The sequence below is a fragment of the Ovis canadensis genome, chromosome 18 (assembly GCF_042477335.2).
Source record: "Ovis canadensis isolate MfBH-ARS-UI-01 breed Bighorn chromosome 18, ARS-UI_OviCan_v2, whole genome shotgun sequence".
In the NCBI taxonomy this organism is placed as follows: domain Eukaryota; kingdom Metazoa; phylum Chordata; class Mammalia; order Artiodactyla; family Bovidae; genus Ovis; species Ovis canadensis.
This window is the reverse complement of record NC_091262.1, coordinates 60,133,366-60,147,497: the sequence shown is the minus strand read 5'-3', so window position 1 is coordinate 60,147,497 and position 14,132 is coordinate 60,133,366. Positions and strand designations below refer to the sequence as shown.

Here is a 14,132-nt window from a genome sequence, read left to right as displayed (position 1 = left end):
CAAAATGGCGGCCCTGCTCCATCGCAGAAGAGAAAATGTTTTACCGAAGATCCAAATATCCATTTTTATCCACAAAGTCCATGGCAACATTTTCTCTGTTATTATTATTATTACTATTATCATTGGAAAATAAAGGTCCAACATTAAATATTTTCAGTGGTGGAAGCATAGAACTTCTACCGTTTTACAAAGGGGGAACACAATGTGGCTTTGATTGCCTGCCGATCGCTGGGACAGCCAAGGCTGCCAGTGAATGGACTTTCTGCTGACAGGCTTTTGAAAGGTTGTATGCTTGGCCCTTAGCCTTTAAGCATGGTGAACATTTGCCATGGATAGCAGCCTTGAAAACCCTATAGCCCATAACAATAGGATATTTTTCCCTTTTCACAGGGTCAAACATATGCTGTGTACTTCCCCATCAGCCCTGGCAACACAGACACATTCCTTTCACAGTGCAGCATACATAAGGCCTGTAATTATCAGCTGCAGGTAGTGGCCACCTGCTCAGGGAATGCACAGAAATGGAAAAAATACCAAAGAATTTCTAGTAAGAATTCCCTGAATTGGCCCCAAGAGGCCCTGCCTCTAAGGGCTTTAGAATATAGATGACTTTTAATCAGCCTCCTTTTGCTTACTGAACTGGCAATTTCAGAGTCAGAAGGTAATCATACACAGACGATTATGGCTTCAAGAACTTTCCTAACATATTCAGCCAGGACATGGCTCCATCAAATTTCATACTACCTTATTCCCTGGGACTAACTGTCAGAGCTGTGATGCATTTTTTGGTATTCATTTTGGTGTTTGATTATGTAGTAGGTGCTACTTCGCACCACCCAGGTCCCCTGGGAGGGCTGAGGTAGTTATTCTCTCAGCTGCTAGGACTCTGCCTTGCTGACTACCTGTAGATGAATCTTTCCTCAGGAGTTGCCTGCAGCCTAAGGGAGCAACCTCAGCAGCTCACAATCCCTCCCTCTGGTAGCCTGTATCCAGTGCCTGGTCTATGCAGAGATAGGAGACCCTCTTATCTCAGTTCTAAAAAGCTCTGAAAAACCACCCCAGGTTCAAAGCTCCCCAGGTGAAGTCAGCTGAAGTCTGTTGTGACTAGTTAAGTTCAGCCTCTCCTTTCGCCCTGTTCTGCCTCCCTCATTCCCTCACAGGTTTTGTTACTGAGAGCATTCTCCAGATCAACTACCTGCCTGCAACCCAAGGTAGATTTAGAAGATTTTTTTCTTTTTTAGTGTTTAAAATCTTTCTTAAAAGAAAAACATAAAAAGTCAGACTGATGATCAGATATCGTAATAATTATCTCAGACTTAGGCTCCTGGAATGAAAGGGCCCAGATATCCGCTGCCAGTCTCCATGTGATCCCACCCTGGAATAACTTGGGACTCACCAAATCGACTAGAGGTTGTCTACAGCTCTTAGAATTGGCAAAAGCTGAAAGTTAGCTTCACATTGCTCCCATTGTTTTTAGTCACTTTAAGATTCTAAAATCATGCTTAAAATACTATCCGGATGAAATCCCATCTGCTATGAGCATCACATGACATAAACTGCTATAAGAGCTGCCATTTATCCTGCTCCCAAGAAGGAGGAAAAAGAAGGGTCCAGAGTCAACTTTGTGAATGGCTAGGGTAGAAACCACACAGCCTGCGTTAAGGGTAAGACAGTCACCTAGGGCATAGGTGGCCTGTAAGGCAAGGGTAAGGTTAAAGCTTCTAAGTAACCTGAAATCAACACAAGAGCGAAAGGTAGAAGGGGATGTTCAGGTTGCTCTGGTCACCGGGGACATGGATCTGAATGCTGAGAAGCCTGAAGTCATGTCCAACCCATTCTGATCTCAGGGTAGGGGACAGGGGGTGTCAACCCTTGGTTATCTGCAAACCAAAGAAAACTAAGAAGGCCAGCCACTTCTAAGGATGGCCTTGAGGAATTTATTCTACCCTAAGACGTTACAAAGCTAACAAGTCTAGCTTCCTTGTCACTTGTGTTGGGAGCTGGGTAGAGCTGGCCTGGGGCAGGTTATCTGTTCTCTAAGACTAAGCCTAGGAATGCGGATGAGGGCACAGACTGCCCTCTGTCTCATCCTATTAAGAAGAGATTGAGTTGATATCAACTCTACTGTGCCCCAAAAGATCCTGTGAGTTTTTAGGACTCAACACATCATGCTGAAATAGCTTCTTGCTCCTCTTAGAGTTAAAGCGAATCTATGTGGCAATCTTTACCTATTACTGCTAAGCATTATGGAGTTCTACCTGAATGAGAAAGTTCTGACCTATAGGCATGTGCAGTTCAAGAAGCAGGACACATACAGCTGTATCAGTATGTTCCGTTTACCAACTGATTACTTTCAGACTATTGCCCAGATGGCCAATAATGCTGGGTGTTTTGGGTTACACTGGACATTCTTCTGGAACAGGTTCTTTGTGTTCTTTCTCAAAACTATTTTATTATTTTTTTATTATTGCTTACCTGCAACTGTAGATAACACCCTCTCCTGCCCACCAGAAAGGCTGCTTGCATTTTTTTTTAAATCACTCATCTGTTTTTAAAATTGGTAATTCATATGGTTTAAACACCACGAATTATAAAAGATATATAGTGAAATCTCTTTCCATCCTGGTGCCTCATTTGCCCAGTAAAAATCTTCATTTCACCCCCAAATGACCAAAACCAAGTAGTTTTTAAAATCCTTTTTACATGCTAGTATTATAGCATATACACTTATCTGCACTTTGCCTTTTTCATGTAACAATATGACTGAGAGATCTTTTCTTAATAACATTCAATAAAAATTATTGATTTTTAAGAATAGCAAAAACGTACTGGGGGACATTCAGGAATTGCTGGGAACTGTCAAAGATGGCCTAATAAAGAAAAATAGGAAGTTTATTAGGTTTAGGCTGGACGTAGATGAAGTTAGGTACCTTATGTTTCTCAATAGAGATTTAGTAACTGGTAAGAATAAAAAAGAGGAACAAAAAAATGGGAGCCAATCAACCAAGGCCACAGCAAGGAAGAAAAGGAGGAAAAAAATGCGGGTCCAGAGTCAATTGTGCCAATGGCCAGGGTGGAAACCACACAGCTTGAGTTAAGAGCAAGACAGTCGACCAGGTCGCAGGTGGTCTATAGGGCAAGGGTAAGGTTAAGACCTCTAAGTAGCCGATATCAACACAAGAGGGAAAGGTAGGAGGGGATGTTCAGATTGCCCTGGTTGTAAGGAGGTAACACTGGATCAAGAGAGCATGGAGGCAAAGCTGATGCACAGGCTTTAGAATCATTGTTGCATTCAAGCCCCTTGTGAGTTCACGTTTAGACAAATTACTTAATTTCTATTAACCTGAGTTTTCTTATCTGTGAGATAAAAGCAATCACCATCATCATCATTAATAGGGTGGTCCTAGAGATTAAATGAGGTAACATATAAGAAGTGCTCAGCACAGTTCCTGGCACATTGTAGTGGGTCAATAAATTGCATGATAATTGCATTATAACGATCAAAGTTAATAAGGGAAAGACAATTTCCTGGAGACCACAGTGGGAAGACGCCAGCTGTCAGGTGAGAAAAGTTTCTGCCTCAGCTGGAGTGGTGACCTCAGGGCCTCGGGCCAGGGGGTCCTTTTACCAAAGACTAGGAACTGTGAAGCAGCAAGAGATGATGGGGTGAGTTCAGTCTAAGAGCCGAGTGGGAAGGGCCTTGCTTGACCCATGAGCTGGAGTCACCAAGGAACTACTAATTCTTCCTTGGAGTGGCAAGGTAGAAGATAACTTTTAAAATGGTACACTTGGAAAAGGCATGATTTTTGCTTATGTTAGGTTGCTTAAAATGATATGAAAATCAAATTTAAATACTAACAACTGCAAATGCTGATATAAGAGGAAAATGTTATTTTTAACACACACGCACACTGGCCCACCATCTTTGAAAGGCTTGCATCTACTGTGGGCTCTGATAGGTGTGAGCGTGGAAGTTTGGAGACAGAAGCTGGGGAATGGCTACATTGTTCTGCGTGATACAGGAAAGAGGCTTATGAGGTTGAAGCATGCTGGGGAAGAAAGAACCTTTGGGAGCAGAGGTGTTTGATCAGGATTGTTAAGGAGTCCGCCCTTCCCTAATATTGATCAGAATCTTCAGTGAAGTCAACTTTGACTACTAATGCTTGTGGTGTGAATGAATCTCTTTAGGGGGACTGTAAAGAACTGAGCTCTGGGTTAATACTGGTGAAAGATAAAAACAAAGGCTACATCTGGGGAAGCTGCCATTGAGTTTCCTGAAATTCTCTGTTGTGACTGTACATCCCTGCCTTAAATCAGGCCACCTTGAGAGTCTGCTTCTTTGACTGAAGTTGTGTCAGGTAGAAAGTTTAGGGAAAGCAATGCTTTGGAGGTTATTCATTCAAGCAACAGATATTTACTGAGCATTTACATGTGCTGGGTCCTCTGCCAGGAACCAAGGGCACAGTGATAACAGAGAGCTGGTCTTTGTTATCAAAAACCTTCAGTCTGATGGGGAAGCCTGGGAGTGACAACTGAATTGATGGGAGTATGCAGAAGGTGCAAAGAGAGTAGAGAAGGATGGTGTCTGGACCAGAGGGCAAACCCGGTGCTGATGAGCAAGTCATTTATGAGTGAAATAGTACAATGGAAAATATAGCTATTGCCTTGTGAGTTGACAATCCAAAATGAAGCAATCGAGACACCACTATTTAGAGAAGAGTATCTGAGTATTATTAATTTTTTTGGCCTCCTGGTTTCACTTTTTTCCCCCAACCATCTTGTCTCATGGTTTGTGTATTTTGTTTCCAGAAGAAACTGCCCCAGCAAAAAAAAAAAAAAACTTAAAAAGAGTATAGAACTTGTGGGTTTTCTTTCTTTTTGTTATTATTTATTTAGCTGTGGTTGTGCTGGGTCTTCACTGCTCTGTGTGGGCTATCTCTAATTATGGAGAGTTGGGGAGAAGGGACTACTGTTGCTTCAGTGCATGGCCTTCTCATGGCAGTGGCTTGTCTCGTTGTGGAGCTCGTGGAGAATGGGCTCTAGGCACAGGGGCTTCTGGAGTTATGGCACGAGGGCTCTAGAGCACAGCTCAATAGTTGTGGGGCATGGGCTTAGTTGCTCCGAGGCATTTGTGATCTTCTCACAGCAGAGGTTGAACCCATGTCCCCTGCATTGGCAGGTGGATTCTTTACCACTGAGCCACCAGGGAAGTCCTGTTTTTCGAAAGCAGGTGAAAAAAAAAAAAAAAGAGGTGGTAATTAATAAGCAAAGAATAGACCCTATAGATGACAAGTTAGTTCTACTCAAGTACAATGAAGCACGTAGCTAAATTGGCTTCATAACGAGCTTGCTTCCTTACTGTTATTTTAAACAACAGAATTTGCATAAACCCAGAGCAGAAGGATTTAAGAACAAAGAAATGTATGTATTTTTAGATGCGTTATTTTTATGTAGAGCACTGTTATTCAGTAAGAAAAGGAAAAAGAAGAGACTAAATTAATGAGATATTTTATAATTAACATGTGAAAAATGTACATTTCCGAGGAGTAATGTCTTTGATATATAAGTTTGAGAAGATATATATATTTATTTCAGCAGTTCTGAAACTGCTTAAAATATTTTTGAGATTTTTTTTTCAGAGTCAACTGAAGTTTAAACCAAGAAGCCAGCAATGTGATGTTATACTACTTAGAGGCAGTGGTAGACAGTAGAAAGAATCAGAAAGACCCAAGTTCCAATCCTGGTTCTGCCATTTGCTGATGGTGTAACCTTGGAAAAGTTCAGCCTCTGTACTGCACCTTCCTCTTCTCTAAAATAGCAATAATAATGTCAGTTCAGTTCAGTTCAGTCGCTCAGTTGTGTCTGACTCTTTGCGACCCCATGAATCGCAGTGTTCAGAATTTCAAAGAGTTATGAAATAATGTAGGCTGCCCTGGTAGCTCAGCTGGTAAAGAATCCTCCTGCAATGCAGGAGACCCTGGTTTGATCCCTGGGTTGGGTAGATCTGCTGGAGAAGGGATAGGCTGCCCACTCGAGTATTCTTGGGCTTCTCTCGTGGCTCAGATGGTAAAGAATCCACCTTCAATGAGGGAGACCTGGGTTCGATCCCTGGGTTGGGAAGATCCCCCAGAGGAGGGCATGGCAACCCACTCCAGTATTCTTGCCTGGAGAATTCCACGGACAGAGGAGCCTGGCGGGCTATAGTCCATGGGGTTGCAAAGAGTCAGATATGACTGAGCCACTAAACACAGCACAACACATGAGATAATGCAGGCTTTTAGCACCATGCCTGGTACAAAGCAGCCGTTCAATAAATCTCTCTCCTCCTCACCTATTGTCAAGTTTTATCTTGACCAAAAATATTTTCAGAATTTATTATTATTAGATCTTAAAGCTTCGCCCTTATTGAGGATATGCTATCAACTTCTAGAAATTTATTTTCTGGAAATACGCAAACCAATATGCTAATGAATATTTATAAGGATATTAATTACAGCATTATTCATAAGACTGAAAAATTATATAAACAGCCCAGTATTTATCGGTAGAAAGTTACTTCAATAAATTATAGTGCATCTATACAGTGGATAGCCATGCAGTCATAACTGAATGCTGTTGCTGCTCATTCATTTAAGCCGTGTCCGATTCTTTGCAGCCTCAATGACTGCAGCACCCCAGGTCTCCTTCCTTTACTATCTCCCAGAGTTGCTTAAATTCATGTCTGCTGAGTCAGTGCTGCCATCCAACCATCTCATCCTCTATCATCCCCTTCTCCTCCTACCTTCAATCTTTCCTAGCATCAGGCTTTTTTCCAATGAGCCGGCTTTCACATCAGGTGGTCAAAGTATTGGAGCTTCAGAAGCAGTCCTTCCAGTGAATATTCAGGCTTGATTTCCTTTAGGATTGACTGGTTTGATCTCCTTGCAGTCCAAGGGACTCTTAAGAATCTTCTCCAGCACCACAGTTCGAAAGTATCAGTTCTTCAGTGCTCATCCTTCTTTATGGTCTAACTCTCATATCATACATGATTACTGGAAAAATCATAGGTTTGACTATATGGACCTTTGTCAGGAGACCAAGGAGCAAGCGTCTTTTAATTTCATGGCTGCAGTCATCATCTGCAGTGATTTTGGAGCCCAAGAAAATAAAATCTGTCACTGCTTTCACTTTTCCCCCTTATATTTGACTTGAAGTGATGGGAGCAGATGCCATGATCTTAATTTTTTGAATGCTGAGTTTTAAGCCAGCTTTTTCACTCTCCTCTTTCACTCTCATCAAGAGGCTATTTAGTTCCTCTTCACTTTCTGCCATTAGAGTGATATCATCTGCAAATCTGAGGTTATTGGTGTTTCTCCCAGCTATCTTGACTCCAGCTTGTGCTTCATGCAATCCAGCATTTTTGCATGATGTACTCTGCATATAACTTAAATAAGCATAGCAACAATATACAGCCTTGATGTACCCTTTTCCCAGTTTGGAACTAGTCCTTTGTTTCATGTCTATGCTTCCTTGATTATGCTAAAGACTAACGTGAAGCAAAAGTAGATGTTTTTCTGGAATTCCCTTGCTTTCTCTATGATCCAACAAATGTTGGTAGTTTGATCTCTGGTTCCTCTGCCTTTTCTAAATTCAATTTGTACATCTGGAAGTTGTTGGTTCATGTACTGTTGAAGCATAGTTTGAAGGATTTTGAGCATAACCTTACTAACATGCAAAATAAGTACAACTGTATCATAGTTTGAACATTCTTTGGCAATGTCCTTCTTTGAGATTGGAATGAAAATTGACCTTTTCCAGTCCTGTGGTCACTGCTGAGTTTTCCGATTTGCTTACATATTGAGTGCAGCACTTCAACAGCATCATCTTTTAACATTTTAAATAACTCAGCTGGAGTTCTATCACCTCCACTAGCTTTGTTTGTAGCGATGCTTCCTAAGGCCCACTTGACTTTATACTCCAGGATGCCTGGCTCTAGGTGAGTGACCACACTATTGTGATTATCCAGGTCATTAACACCTTTTCTGTATAGTTCTTCTATGTATTCTTGCCACCTCTACTTAATCTCTTCTATCTCTGTTAGGCCCTTACTATTTCTGTCCTTTATTGTGCCCATCCTTGCATGAAATATTCCCTTGATATCTCCAGTTTTCTTGAAGAGATCTCTAACTTTTCCCATTCTGTTGTTTTCCTCTACTTCTTTGCATTGTTCATTGAAGAAGGCCTTCTTATCTCTTCTTGCTAGTCTGGACCTCTGCATTCAGTTGGATATATCTTTCCCTTTCTCCCTTGCTTTTCGCTTTTCTTATTTCCTCAGCTATTTGTAAAGCCTTCTCAGACAATCATTTTTCCTTCTTGCATCTTTTTCTTTGTGATGGTTTTGATTGCTGGTTCCTGTACAATGTTATGAACCTCTGTCCATAGTTCTTTAGGCACTCTGTCTACCAGATAAAATGACTTAAATGTATTGATAACCTCCACTGTATCATTATGAGGGATTTGATTTAGGTCATACCTGAATGACCTAGTGATTTTCCCTACTTCAATTTAAGTCTGATTTTTGAGCCACAGTCAGCTCCAGGTCTTGTTTTTGCTGATTGTATAGAGCTTCTCCATCTTCAGTTGCAAAGAACATAATCAGTCTGATTTTGGTATTGACCATTTGGTGATGTCCATATGTAGAACCATCTCTTGTATTGTTAAAAAAAGGGTGTTTCCTATGACCAATATGTTCTCATGACAAAGCTCTTTGCCCTGCTTTAGCTCTGCTTTATTTTGAACTCCAAGGCCAAACTTGCCTGTTACCCCAGGTATCTCTTGACTTCCTACTTTGCATTCCAGTCCCCTATGGTGAAAAGGGCATCTTTTTTTTGGTGTTCGTTCTAGAAGGTCTTGTAGGTCTTCATAGAACCCATCAACTTTAGCTTCTTCAGCATCAGTGGTTGGGGCATAAACTTGGATTACTGTGATGTTGATTACTTTGCCTTGGAAATGAACAGAGATCATTCTACCATTTTTGAGATTGCGCCCAAGTAGTGCATTTTGGACTCTCTTTTTGACTGTGAGGGCTACTCCATTTCTTCTGAGGGATTCCTGCCCACAGTAGTAGATATAATGGTCATCTGAATTAAATTCGCCCATTCTTGTCCATTTAAGTTCACTGACTCCTAAGATGTTGATGTTCCCAGTTGCATATTGGACACCTTCTGACCTAGGGGAGCTCAGCTTCCAGTGTCATGTATTTTTGCCTTTTTATACTGTTCATGAGGTTCTTGCAACAGGAATGCTGAAGTGGTTTGCCATTCCCTCCTCCAGTGGACCACATTTTGTCAGAACTCTCTACTCTGACCCATCCATCTTGGGTGGCCCTACATGGCATGGCTCATAGCTTCATTGAGTTACCCAAGCCCGTTTGCCATGACAAGGCTATGATCCATAAAGGGGAAATGATTGTTCAGTCTATACAAACATGGAACAATCTCTAAAAGAGCTATTTCTCAAGCAAGTTGTTAAATACTATGCATAATATGGTCTCATTCCTATTAAAATATATATGTAAATACATATATTTTAAAAACCTTGGAAGGATATTCCCCCAAAGTAGAAGCAATATTTGAGGTGAGTGACTGTGGGAGACTTTCATTTTGAAATTTCATATTTGTGTAATATTGAATTGTTTACCATGAGTATATATGGGTGTTACTTTTATAATTAGAAAACAAGAGGAAAGATGAAGGACATATGGAGAAAAGGTCAGTAAAGGGGAATTGTAAAATATTTTACGCAGTGGCTACATTCAGAAGTTAGCACTAGACTGTGGGAATCCAAGGCTAAGAGCACATGGAACGTGGTATAACGTGAAAGAATCAAGCCTGTCCATTTCAAGCCATACCTGATGTTATGACTACCACACTACTCTAGTTTCATCCTGTCACTACATATATAATACATACATGTTACATGCATACTATAGTTATACCTTCCAGGTAAAAAGACACAGCCAGCACGGTGCAATTCCCGGGTCCTTGGGTGTTCTTCTCTAGCAATACCTCCCTTACTAGCTTGTTAGGATTCCAGAAATCCCATTATAAAGGAGTGTAGTTTCTTCAGATTAAAAGATTATCTGATATTAAAATTCTTCACTGAGGGCCCTTCTTAATGTGTTCACATAGCATGATGTGTACCTCTGTCAGAGGTTTACGTGAATTTTAATTGTATATTTTCTATTCATCCCACAAGTCTGCACCCAGAAAGCTCTCAGCTCGTTCATCCTTCCTAGGTCTCTCCTAGGAAAGACCTCACATAAAGGCGGAACATGTTGTTTCTACTGCAACTATTATGAAGTTGAATTGAGGAAATTATATGTGAAGGCATTTTATAAACTATTAATCACTGCATAAATGCACATTGGTATTATTACTGGCAAAGTTTTCACAGATAATTTTCTAGGGGTATGTTTTAATGGTTAGAGGTATGATACTGAATCAGATTCAGTGTATTTTAATGGTTAGAAATGTGATATTGTATCAGATTCAATATATTTTAATGGTTAGAGGTATGATCTTGACTCTTCTCTACCTGATGAGGGCAAAAATATCTGACCATCCTCATCTGCTTACTTTCTAAAGGGTTCAGCTTCTTGCAAGAAGAACTGCTGGGAAAAGAAATTAACAAGGAAACATTTCACTTCAGGGAAAATAGGCATGAGTGAATGGTGGGCAGGGATTATATGGGAGCAAGGTATAGGAAATGACATAAAGCATGTCCTGAAAGCTTCCAATAGCACTTTTCATCTATTCCAGAATCTTTGGTCAATGACACTTCTTTATGAGATGGAGTTCTTTGGCTCAGGGCTTTTGTTTTCGTGAAAGGCATGGCTTTGCTCTCTAGGTTGTAAAGAAAGTGTTTTAAAACTGGGATTTTTGTCATTAGTTTCCCAGGAAACCATTTTGGTTCTGATGCTAATTTGTGTACCTGACTGTTTTAATTGAAAGTAGGGCCTACAAGGGGGGAGCAGGGAGAAATACTGCTTTGGGTTATTGCCCACCGAGAGGGTGCCAGGCTGGGAGTGCCAAGTCTACTTGGCTCTACCCTACTCTGGGTGCCAGCTGGCACTAGGCTTCTCAATCGAGGTCACTAGAGTGTGGGGTCAGGAGACAGAGACTCATTTTCTTATTTCTGACCCCAAGAGAGTAGAGGTTGGGCCCAGCAAACACTCCCTGCGTCTGAGTTAGAGGGAGCCAGCAGACAGGCCTGAGCAAGACAAACAGCCTGCATCTTGGAAGTGTTCTAAGTTTCCTGCTTAAGACATTTTTTTAAAGTCTCCTCCCTCAGATGGAATGATGTCCCTAGAGGGCGTGGATATCTGGAGCTTACCTCTACCCAGGCGTCTACAAATGAGCTGTATTTACTCTTCTGCGGGTTTCTTTTGGTGACCCAAGCCTTCCTGATGATGGCATGGAGGGTGTGGCTTTGCACGCCAAAGAACTCAGCATTCTCACTTGACAACTTTAATATTCCCGAAAGGAGCACATTACAGTGCATTTCAGCTCAATGCCTCGTAGCAAAGGTTTGCTGGCTGCTGACGGTCCTGAAGCCTCCTTGCTGGCCGGGCACAGCTCACATGCAGGACCCTCATGGCCAGACCTGGTCTCACAGCTCTGTGCAGCACACAGGGAGACCTAGGGTAACCAGGTCCTGGAAAAACCATTCCAGTGCCGTGCAACCACCAAGGATGAACCCTGGACTCGACTGTAGCTTTCTTTATGTGCAGCAGTTCCCACATAGATGTGGATAAGCATCCTCTCTAGTCCGCTGTTTAGTCACTCATTTGTGTCTGATTCTTTGTGACCCCTTGGACTGCAGCACACCAGGCTTCCCTGTCCATCACCAACTGCCAGAGCTTGCACAAACATGTCCATCAAGTCGGTGATGCCATCCAACTATCTTATCCTCTGTCACCTGCTTCCCTCCTGCCCTCAATCTTTCCCAGCATCAGGGTCTTTTCCAGTGAGTAAGCTCTTTGCATCAGGTGGCCAAAATATTGGAGCTTCAGCTTCGGCATCAGTCCTTCCGATGAATGTTTAGGACTGATTTCTTTTGGGATTGACTGGTTTCATCTCCTTGCAGAATCGTGCTGTCCAATATGGGAACCACTAACCCCACTCCAGCACTCTTGCCTGGAAAATCCCATGGACAGAGGAGCCTGGTGGACTGCAGTCCATGGGGTTGCTAGAAGTTGGACACGACTGAGCAACTTCACTTTGACTTTTCACTTTCATGCATTGGAGAAGGACATGGCAACCCACTCCAGTGTTCTTGCCTAGAGAATCCCAGGGACGGGGGAGCCTGGTGGGCCACCATCTATGGGGATGCACAGAGTCGGACACGACTGAAGCAACTTAGCAGCAGCAGCAGCAGTCACATGTACCAACTGAATGCTTGAAATGTGGCTGGCCTGTTTTGAGATATGTTAAGTAAAAAAATACACAGTGAAATTTCAAAGATGTAGTATAAGAAAAAAAAAAGTGAACTACCTCAATCGTTTTTTATGTGGATATGTTAATATGGTAATGTTTTACATAGTTAAAAAATATGATTAGAGTTAATTTCATTTGTTTCTTTTTAATCTTTTCATGACGGCTACTAGAAAATTAAAAATTATATTCATGCCTTCGTGTATGCTTCAGTTGGACAGCAGTAGTCTGGAGTGAGTACCATTATAGTCAGTGAGCAGCTAATGTGCTGAAATAGATAAGACCCAAACTCAGCTCAGACACTCCCAGTCTAGGGGAGAGGCAGGTATTTATAGAGCAGTAGCCTGGGGTGAGTCCTGGAAGAGGAGAGTGTGCACAGTGCTTCAGGAGCCCCAAGGAAAGAAAGACATCCAGGTGGAGGCATCGTCAGGGACAGCTTCAAGGGAGAGGGAGTGGGATACACAGGGGTCTTAGCAGTCCGAGGAGAAGAAGGCAGCGATTATAAAGAGGATAGATGTGAGGCATGCCTGGCCTGCTTCAACACAACACATGTAATTCAGCTGCCTGCAGCTCTAACAATAAAAATGGGGAATGAGTGGAGGAGATGAGGCTCTGAGGATGGATCTCTCCTGCCCTGAGGAGTATGCGCTTAGGCTGTAGTTCAGGAATCCTCTCATCATAATGTGCTGAAGAATCACTTGGGGAGCTTTCCAAAATATCACACACCCAGAGACTTTGATCCTGATGTGCGAAGCCTTGAAATCAGCATTTAAAATCAGCACCCCTGGTGACTAATGCAGACCCTACTTGGGAAAATGCTACTGCAGGTAAGGGCATGGGGTTAGTTAAGCAGTGAGCTGATCATGTCTGTACTGAAGAAAGACACTGGGAGAACCCAAGGCAGGTGGACAGGGAAAGGTCTTCTGAGCCTGTACAGTGTTGGCTGTTGAATAAGTAAGGTGAGAAGTGAGCAGGGTCTGAAGTACGGTGGTGGAAATTCAGATGGGAAGGGGAGATGATTGCCGGAGATATTTAGAGAGGCACATTATGAACTGACTTGGTTCTTCCATGACCCTTGTTTCTTGCCCCAGGATCATAGCTGGAGCACTGGATTTCTTGTTTGCTTATTATCCCCCACTTTAGAACACAAAAAGTCTTCTTATGAGGACTTCCAAAGCAGAGTTGATAAAGGGTTTTGTTTCTGAGAGGCTTCAGTTTCCTTCTATTAAAGGCATTTTTAGGGACTCTAAAGCTCACTTCCTCCAGTACCTTTCCTAAGTTCCCTCTTGCAATCCTGACCACAGTTGCATAAAATGAACAGAACCAGAGTGGAGGTGTCCCAGCCTTCCCAGAGCTTCCTGGCTGCCTTGAGTCCTCACCAAGTGAGGAAAAGACCAGGCTGGCTTGCATTTTTTAAAAAAAACTGGAGTACAGTTGATTTTCAGTGTTGTGTTAGTTTCCAGTGTACAGCAGAATGAAGCAGTTATGCATATCCATTCCTTTTTAGGTTCTTTTCCCATATAGGTTTTTACAGAATATTGAGTAGAGTTCCCTGTGCTATACAGCAGGTCCTTATTGAAGGAAAATTACATGGCTCAAAATAGCCTGGAGTTAAAACTCCCCTCCAGATCCTCCCCACCATTCTGTGCAAAACAAAGA

The 14,132-nt window shown here is 42.1% G+C and overlaps 1 long non-coding RNA gene across 1 annotated transcript in view; it reads left to right on the top strand.

The window, feature by feature from the left end:
- LOC138929779 (uncharacterized) overlaps positions 1-14,132 on the top strand; it is a 79,662-nt gene that overhangs the window by 43,645 nt on the left and 21,885 nt on the right. The gene's annotated exons all lie outside the window — the stretch shown is intronic.